The 9,346-nt window shown below is 26.3% G+C and overlaps 1 long non-coding RNA gene across 1 annotated transcript; it reads left to right on the top strand.

Moving 5' to 3' along the window:
- The first annotated feature begins 363 nt into the window (after positions 1-363).
- Positions 364-2,833, top strand: LOC108328694 (uncharacterized). Its single transcript, XR_001832133.2, has 3 exons — positions 364-545; positions 689-761; positions 2,554-2,833. It is a non-coding gene; the product is annotated as an uncharacterized LOC108328694 (long non-coding RNA).
- Positions 2,834-9,346: the final 6,513 nt, after the last annotated feature.

Raw genomic sequence — 9,346 nt, 5'->3', positions numbered from 1 at the left:
GATTCTGAAACTCATGCTATATTAATAATGAGATTAAGAGACTAGATTATTATTCTAATCTAGATGAAAATATGCATGACCAAGAAGAATATTGATACAAATTTGAGAGATATCAAAACATAAACATTTTAGTTACTTGAATATGTTTAAACCTTGAAATTTTTTTGAAACATGATAATTTGTTAGAACTTGATGGATTGAATTTATTTGTAAAATTAAATATATTAATTAAAAGAAATTATAAGATTGAAAAATGATAAACCAATTGATATATTCTTAATTATATAAAAATAATATATTCATTTTCAAATGCATATAGCTTATTGAATAATGTTAACAATTTTTGTAAGGCCTTATAAAAAAGTGTGCTTCAGAAGAACGTTTCCCCTTTTCTTTCAAGCACTCTCTCTTTTCTTCCTTGTCTTGCCACTCTCTCTATTCCAACTCCAAAATCTAACCATTTGTTTCTCGAATTGAAGCTACCTAGACCTTCAGGACTCTAAAAGCTACGTTTCTACCGATTGATTTTCCGTTTTCTCCAACCGGTAAGAAAACCCCCTTTCTCGTGTGCCCTAGGGTTGTAAGCATGCGATTGAACTGTTGCATGCAACCCATTTCGTTTTCTTCCATAATCTAGCTTCTATTTGGTTCTAAGATTCGTTTTCCATCATCAATTGATGTTTTATAGGTGATTCTAACATTTTGGGAGTGCAAGCAAGTGGTCTAGGGTTCCTACTTGAGCTTGGTTGTCTATACTAGAGGTAAGGGGAGCTAGTTCTACTCTTGATTTTACTGTGTGGAGTGAATGCATGATAAAATTTGTAGTGGTATGTTGTGGAAGCATGAACTTGGTTCTAGTTAAACTTGAAATGCATGTATGGAAGTGTGTGTTATGTGAATTTGGTGATTGATGGCTATAAACTGTTTGGAATGACTTAGAATGATGGAATTATGTATGTTAGAACTGTTTTGGCATGAAAATTTTGTGGTAGTGCTGTTAGAAAGGAAATCAAGTGTCTTTAGGGTCAATTTTAGGCATTTTAGAGGAAATGAGGTAGTGATTTTGAGCAAATGAGGTTTGCAACGTTATTGAACTGTTGGGACAGTTTTATCCACTGTATTATGACTTGTTTGAGTCACTAAATTGCTCAAAATTAGTGCAAAGAGGTAAGATCGGATTTTGGGTCTCTAAGTTGGGAAAAATTGGTGTTTTAGAGTTAGAAAGGAAGTGTGGTGGTCAAATTTAGAGTTAGGCATTCTTGGTGATCCTAGTTAGTTTAGGTAACTTAGGTAGGTCATGTGTGACTTAGTAGGCATGTTTAAATGGTTAAAAACCAACTCCAAGTTGTAGAATTGAATTTAGACCTCTAGGTTGATAAAATTGAAGTTGTAGAACCTAAATCAATGCATAAACACTTTATAATAATGTTAGAAAGGATTAGAATTGTTTAGGTAAGTTTAATTTAGCATGAAAGTTGATTTATGAGTGGTAGAAGTTCACCAAAATGATTAGAATTGGTAAAAGGGAGTTAGAGTTGCTCAATTATGCAGAAAAATCTGCAGAATTTAGCTTCCTCTGCAGACAAAATTCGCTTAGCGCACAGGGGGGTGCGCTGAGCGAATTATGTGTGGCAAATTGAGTGTTTTTGGTGTTTTTGATGTTTTGGGAGTTCCGGACGTCCGTTTTGGACGTTCTTTAGTTCGTTATGGGGGTTTTTGACCCTTCCGGAGCCATTGGTGAGGGTCTCCAAGCTGTTTGAATTACTTAAGTATTGATAATTAAAAGTCCTAAAGAAATTTGTGTTAATAAATGATGGTTTTGTGAAAGTATGTAATGTATGAGTTGTTTTATGACATGGTTGATGTTGTATGATGGTGTATGGGTTTGATATGAGACAATATAGTAAGAATGCACTTGAATGACTATGAAATTTTATGTTTGATGAATCAAAGTGGTTTATGAGGTACATTATTGATCCAAGAGGAATATCATGTGATTTAAAGTGGTCGGATTGAATATGAAATTAAGATCTCTCGGTGGGATCAGTTAGTGTATTGAATGAATGTGAGAGGCTTCCATATATGGGGTTATCCCTAACACTCCAACGGTCTTTCATTCTTACTTAGAGAGGATTGACGCGTGTGGTGGGAGTAGTGGGAGGTCCTAGGGTAAGCGCTATCACTGAAGGTCTATTTCGCAATAACGAACTAGCCTTGTGTATGGTCGGGTGGAACCCCTCGGCAATGGCTTTGCAAAGCAGTAGGGGTCATCACAAGTGCACAACCCGCCCCAGCTCTACATACATTCTATGTCCGGACGTGTCTAGGAGTCTTAACATGATAGGATGCTTGCTTTAATGAGTTTTGTGAAATAAATATTTATGTTTATGATGACTTACATGTTTATGTGTGTATGGACGTTCTTGGAAATGCTAGATTGAATTGAAATTATCTGTATGTTTGTTTGAGACCTAGCTCACCCTTGCATTGTATGTGTTGCATGTGTTTGTCTTCTCCCTTGCGATGATCATCCAATCCTTTGGATGTGAGCAGTAGGTGATGATGTACCATTGGAGCAAGCTTTGGAGGTTGAAGAAGACCCAGCCCCTAGTACTTAGGCCTTCTACTAGCTCTTAGTTGATTAGCGTGTTATTTTGAAAAACTCCTAGCTTTTATTTTATATAGTTCGACACTTTTGGAAAACTTTTTAGGTCTCTTTAAAATTTCAATAGCCTTGTATTTTGGAGAATTTTGGAAACTTGTACTCAAGTTTGATTTTCGTTTTAATTCCCTCTATCTTTTGGATGACTGTATACATATTTAAATACTATTATCTATCTCTCAACTGCTTTTACATATTATAATAGTTGAATCCTATTATATTATATGTGTATATGATATTTTGGGATGTCACAATTCTAGTATAAGTTGGTTTGATTGAAAGGAAGTTTTCAAAGCAAATAATAATAAAAAAATTATTTAAAATCAACAATGCTTTAACAAAGATTAAACATTTGATCTTATTATCTATGGAAAAGAAATGTTAAATGAAATTAATTACAAGTAGATAATTTTACATTACAAAAAATTAAAAAAGAATTAAAAATATTATGATACATTTTATTATAATTTGTTTTAGTAATGAAAAATTCCTTATTCTTAAGTTTCTTTTATGCCTCCCAAATATTTGAGTATGTGAATTTTTTTAAAAAATTTATTTCAATTATATACATCTTCCAAAACTAAAACTACCAATTAAAACTAATTTATTAATTAATTCACAACTAAATGTAAAAATTAATTATGTTCAGATATAAATATAAAGATTATTTCGAAACAAAATAGTTATGATTATTATACTCAAAACTACCTTACTAATTAAAATAGTATAACGACTAAATAATATAATTTTTGATAATTAGAATAATATTTTACATTTATTAATTAATTCACATCTAAATGTAAAAATTAAGTATGTTCAGATATAAATATAAAGATTATTTCGAAACAAAATAGTTATGATTATTATACTCAAAACTACCTTACTAATTAAAATAGTATAACGACTAAATAATATAATTTTTTATAATTAGAATAATATTTTACATTTGTGTGTAAAATTTTAGAATAAATAAAACATATAATTACATGTTATGACTTCTTGTGGTGGTGAAAGGAAAATGGTGGTGTTAACAACTTTCTTTTTTTTTAGACTACAGAGGATTGATGGGATTTGGAGATGGTAGTTCATTAAATAGAGATGATAAATAAATTTGTCTCACATACATTATATTTTTGAAAGTTTTTCCGTGAGAAAATTTCAAATTAATTAAATATATATAATAAATAGTTTCTTAAATTGAATGAGACAAAGATGAGTATTTGTATATTGACTCTTCTTCATCTTTATACTCGTCTTCAATACCAATATTCATCTTTGTATTTATGTCTATTTTAAATTGTTAAAACACAAAAGACTTTATATTAACTTTTATTTGGTTTAGTTTCTTAACTTATTTTTAGAATATGCATTTGTTAATAAATTGATTTTAAGTTTAACTTAATCTCATAAAATCAACTTATTATAAAGTATGATTTGACTCTCTTATATACTATAAGTTAGTCTTATTTTTAGTTGATGTGAAACTTTCAACACACATTCTAATGTTGAGATATATACATCTTAGGCATTAGACTAAACATCAATAAATGATAATAATGGGTGAAACAATAGACCTAATAAATAACCAATTTCACTAAGATAAGCCCATATCAATGACTCTGATATTAAGGAGTAAAATTTGAGCTTAACTCAACTTCATAAAATCAATTTGTGAGATGATTTTTACACCCACTTGTATATTCTAAATTGACTTTATCTCTAGTTGATGTGAAATAATTAAATTATGTATGAGTATTTTTTCATTGATAACCAACAGCTTAACTATTTTTAACTTTAAATATGTATGAGTAATTTTAGCATAATAATATAAACTATTAATAATTTTATTGTTTTCATTAATTTAATTACTTTCTTAAACAGTATGAATTACTTGAAAAGAATTTATAAATAAAAAAATAGCATATTCTTTATAAATACCTATTTTTTCAAAAATTAATTACAAGAGTACATGTCAACAATATATTTGGATTGGTGGAATATATTAATGTATGTTTTCTAAATGAATTCCTCCTTTAATTTTGTAAATTTACAGGAATATACTTTAAACAAATGTAGTTTAATAAGTAGTTAGTTTATTTTGGAAGATGTGCATATACATATTAGTGTAAGAGGATCAATCTGATTATTTAGATTTCTCTTTAATTATATATGATGTGCCTAACAATTTCCTTTAATTATGCTTATAAGCAATGATGGAAACTTGAGATAGTGTTTCCTTAACTTGTACTAGTGTTTTGACCCAATTAAAATAAACACGAAAAACATTAGTCGGTGTCACTTTCAGATAGGAAATATTATTTTAACCTATGGAGAAGTTGGTGAAGCCTTGAATCACCTTAGGGACCAACTTCTTCAATAGTTATTAAATTGCGTATATAGTTTTTCTTATTATCATTATTGCAAACATATTATGCCCTGTTGTATCAACCTTTTTATTGTTATTTTATTTTAATGAATTAAAACTTACTATTTATATATATATATATATATATATATTATTTTCTATATTTGATATATAGTCTATAATTTTAAAGAAAGTAATATTGAAAAAATATAGATAATATATATAAAACGTAGAAAAATGTGACTGCATTATATAATAGTTTAAACCGTTATTTGTAATCAATAAATGATTTATCTTCACTTTTTTTTCTTCATTATTATATACATAACAAAAGAATTTTTGAAATATAATTAAAAACAAAATAAGAATATATATATATATATATATATATATATGTTATACATTATTTACATTATCTTCTCACACCTAATCCTTTTTATCACCTGTTAAAAACAATATTTAATAGGGGTTATAGTTGTCTCTTTCGAAGAGGTTGGTTAAGTAGAATTTATAAAATAGTAAGTTTCACATAAAATAGTGATCTAGAGTGTTGAGTGTTGCTATGTCTTTCTTTTTTAAAATTTCTCTGTATTTTTTCTTTTAAATGTGATTTTGCAACTAATATCGTTACAGTAAATATTTGACACTAATCCAAAGTAATCTGTTAATTATGTGTTGTGTATTAAAAAGTCATTTATATAAGTTACTTATATACACGTACCATCAAAATACATTAATAAAGAAAATGTTTTTAATACACATTTAATGTGATATTTAATTTATCCGTTGCAATATTTAATAAAATCATTTTATTTATTATCCTTTTAACTAGCAAAATGAGTTTTTAAACTTTGTATCAAACCTTGTTTGTATTCAACATATAACAGACTGTTCACCATGTCTCATAAATACATAGTGTGAACGTAATAAATATACCTTATTAAATGTTTTGAATGATTTAAAACATAAATATTAAATAACTTTTTTTTGTATTTTCAATGCCATAATTCATTTGCCTGTAACAACACAAATATATATAAAAAAAAGAGAGATGTGTTTTTTGTACAAGTTTTAACTCCAATTTGGTTCACTTGTTCAATCTATAATTATGGTTTCTTTATTTTGAAAAGACCAAGTCTATCTATTTTTTTAAATCAATAAGTTTGGTTAAACTTTAAATTTTGTATTTATTTAATGATTTTCTTAATTAAATCCTAAACTTAAGATTTACATATATTTTTAATCCATATAATATAAAATGAGTAACTTTTGATTTCAGTTCTTATGATTTTTTTTAAATATTGAAACTTTATTCTTAGTATATGATATTATATAATGAAAAGAATATATTTTGACATAGATATTTTATAATATTTTAACATAGCACACACTTATTTTTTAGTGGTTTCATTGTTTATTTATTATTGTATTGACGTACTTTAAACCAATAAAAAAGATAACATATGTGTGGTGACAAATTGTTATTAAGAAAACTTTGTTAACATATTATACGATACTTACAATTTATATTTAGTTTTTCTAAATATGTGTATCTTCATTAATTTTCTCAAAATGAATATATTCAACACACAGTTAATATGAAAGTAAAACATATCATACTTTTTTTCAACTTTTCAAAACTGACTTATAAGAGAAGTTTACATCATAAACAAATTTATTTTATTTTTAATCAATGTAAAACTTTTAATATATTCATAATCTCGAATATATATATATATATATATATATATATATATATATATTTTGAATAATGATACAAGACATTGATAGATGATTTAATGTTGATCTTATAATAAGTTTTCCAATAAATAATAAATCTAATTTCATATTAAAAATTAAACTTTAAATCTAATTTAGTTTTATAAAATTATAATTTGTACTTATATAAATAATGTAAATTTTATATCCTATGTTCTCTAACAATAACACAAATGAAGGACTAGAATGTAAAATACTTTTTTATTCAAATCCTAAATGTATTTTTATATGAATTCTATATGTGGTGGGTCATGATGTATATGTTGAGAACTTATAGTCTATATACACAGAAAACAAGATGCCATGGAACATAAAGGTACATAGTTTCTGTGAAACGTTGTTGACAACAGTAAAAAAAGTACTTCAAAAAATCTCTGTCTTCCAATTTGAACACATTAAATGAATTTCGAGGGTCAATGCACATGACTTTCAGAAAGCCATTCTTCACCTTGTGAAGTTCATAGCAATTGATAATGGCTACTCTTACTTATCAAAACATACACAAATTTAATACATATAAGTGGGATACGCTGCTGAATCCTGCCTTCAGCGTTTTGAACAACCTTTAGCAAAGTTTGATGTAATGACAAAAATATGTCTGAGCAAAACAAGTTTAGTGGCATAAGAATTTCAAGAGGTGTTGACTTTGGTGGGGTATGTATATATTTTTAGTAATGTTGATAAATAGAAAACAAATCATCATATTCAAAGAAATTTAGAAAAGACATAAAAAATGTAAACAATGATTGATTTGCCCCAATACAACTTGATGGTCTTCACATAGCAAAATGATTCCCAAAGTCAATGTTTTCATTTAATTAATTAACGTACATTATTTCAATAGAGACCTTGGTATGAAATATTTTATAGTATATATTATTTTTAGTCAATATTTGAGAAATACTTAACAACTAACATTTTTTTATCGAATAATTGTTATAATTAGTTAGCATTGTTAATGACTTTTGTGTACATAAATAAGTATGACCTTGACACCTATTTGAATCTTAGCAAATTTTAAATGAATTTTATAAATATTTTATTATTTTTTTCTTTTTTTTTGTAGTGTTTCTATAATTTACTCCTTTTGCTTGTAACACCTTTTAGGATTACATTAGTTGGCTTTAATTAGACGCCACCTTTGGGTGTGGAGTTATGCAAACTTGAATCATATTTTCTTCTGCCTTGAATTTGTATTTTGTGATTATTATTAAGTCAAAGTTTTATGTTTTTTCTTAGTCAATTTTGTCTATATGTTGAGAAGAACCCTAAAATAGATTATAGAAGTTTTTTCAACCATCCGCCATAAAGATAACTTACGTCTGGAAGCCCCCTTCATATGACTGTAACTATTCATTAGATAATTTTTTCAGCCTTGAAAAAGATTTACAAGATTCAACCTGTGATAAAATCATCTTCAAAATTGAGGAATATCACTATCTACTATTTCTACAACGACTTGATTAATTAAGAAGACATGCGGAAATATTATTTATTATATCTCCTTCGATATCATTAGTGAATATTATTTCTATTTCTACAACCTGTGAATATTAATTACCTCTCCAACTTGATAAGAGATTTCAAATTATATAAAAAAAAAACTCTATTTATAAATGAATGATTATTGGTTATTAAATATCTATCATAACTATCTTGTTTGATTTGAAATGGGGCTTCACAAGACAAAATAAAATAAAAGACAGAGAGAAGAATATAAAAATTATAGTCTTTGTTTTGATTATTAAAGGTTTCTACAGTAAATGCTATTTGTGTTTGTATTAAATTTATATTTTAGTCTATCTATATATAAATATTACCCGTTTTAATCATTTTCCTCTCACTTTCTAATTAGTTTTAATATGTTAAAATTCATAGGTATTAAAATAAATTTAAATATACATACAGATCAAAACAAATTAAAAGAAAATGTGTTAGTAATAAAATAAGTAATTTTAAAATGTAAAATTAGAACGTGATATATATATATATATGTATATATATATATATATATATATATGTATATATATATGTATATATATATATATGTATATATATATATATATATATGTATATATATATATGTATATATATATATATATTTATTAATGTATATAGGTGTATTAATGTACATATGTATAGAAAAAGAGAGAGAAAATGTCTGAAAACATGTCACACATGTAAGAAAGTAAATGATAGAAAAAGAATAAATGTTTAATAAACAATAAATGGTATTTAATCAGTTTTAGTTTTTATTTTGTCCGGGTTCAGAATACTTTTGCTTTGCATTAACTTTCACAATTACTTGTTTTTTTATTCAGAAATTATAAATTTAAGAAATTCTTAATTTCATTACTCTATAAAAAAAGATGTATAAATTAAAATGTGTGCTAAATATGTTAAAGGAAGAGAGCCGCCTGAGGGATCAATGTGTAAGCGTGTGCATGAATGTCAATATGAAAAGTTGAACACAGAGCATGACTTTTTTGGTCATTTAACTCTATAGAATAAGTAGGTTTCGCACGGAAGCTTTTAATTTT

The sequence above is a fragment of the Vigna angularis genome, chromosome 2 (assembly GCF_016808095.1).
Source record: "Vigna angularis cultivar LongXiaoDou No.4 chromosome 2, ASM1680809v1, whole genome shotgun sequence".
NCBI lineage: Eukaryota > Viridiplantae > Streptophyta > Magnoliopsida > Fabales > Fabaceae > Vigna > Vigna angularis.
Note: the sequence above shows the minus strand (reverse complement) of the source record. Positions and strands in the feature narration are given on the sequence as shown.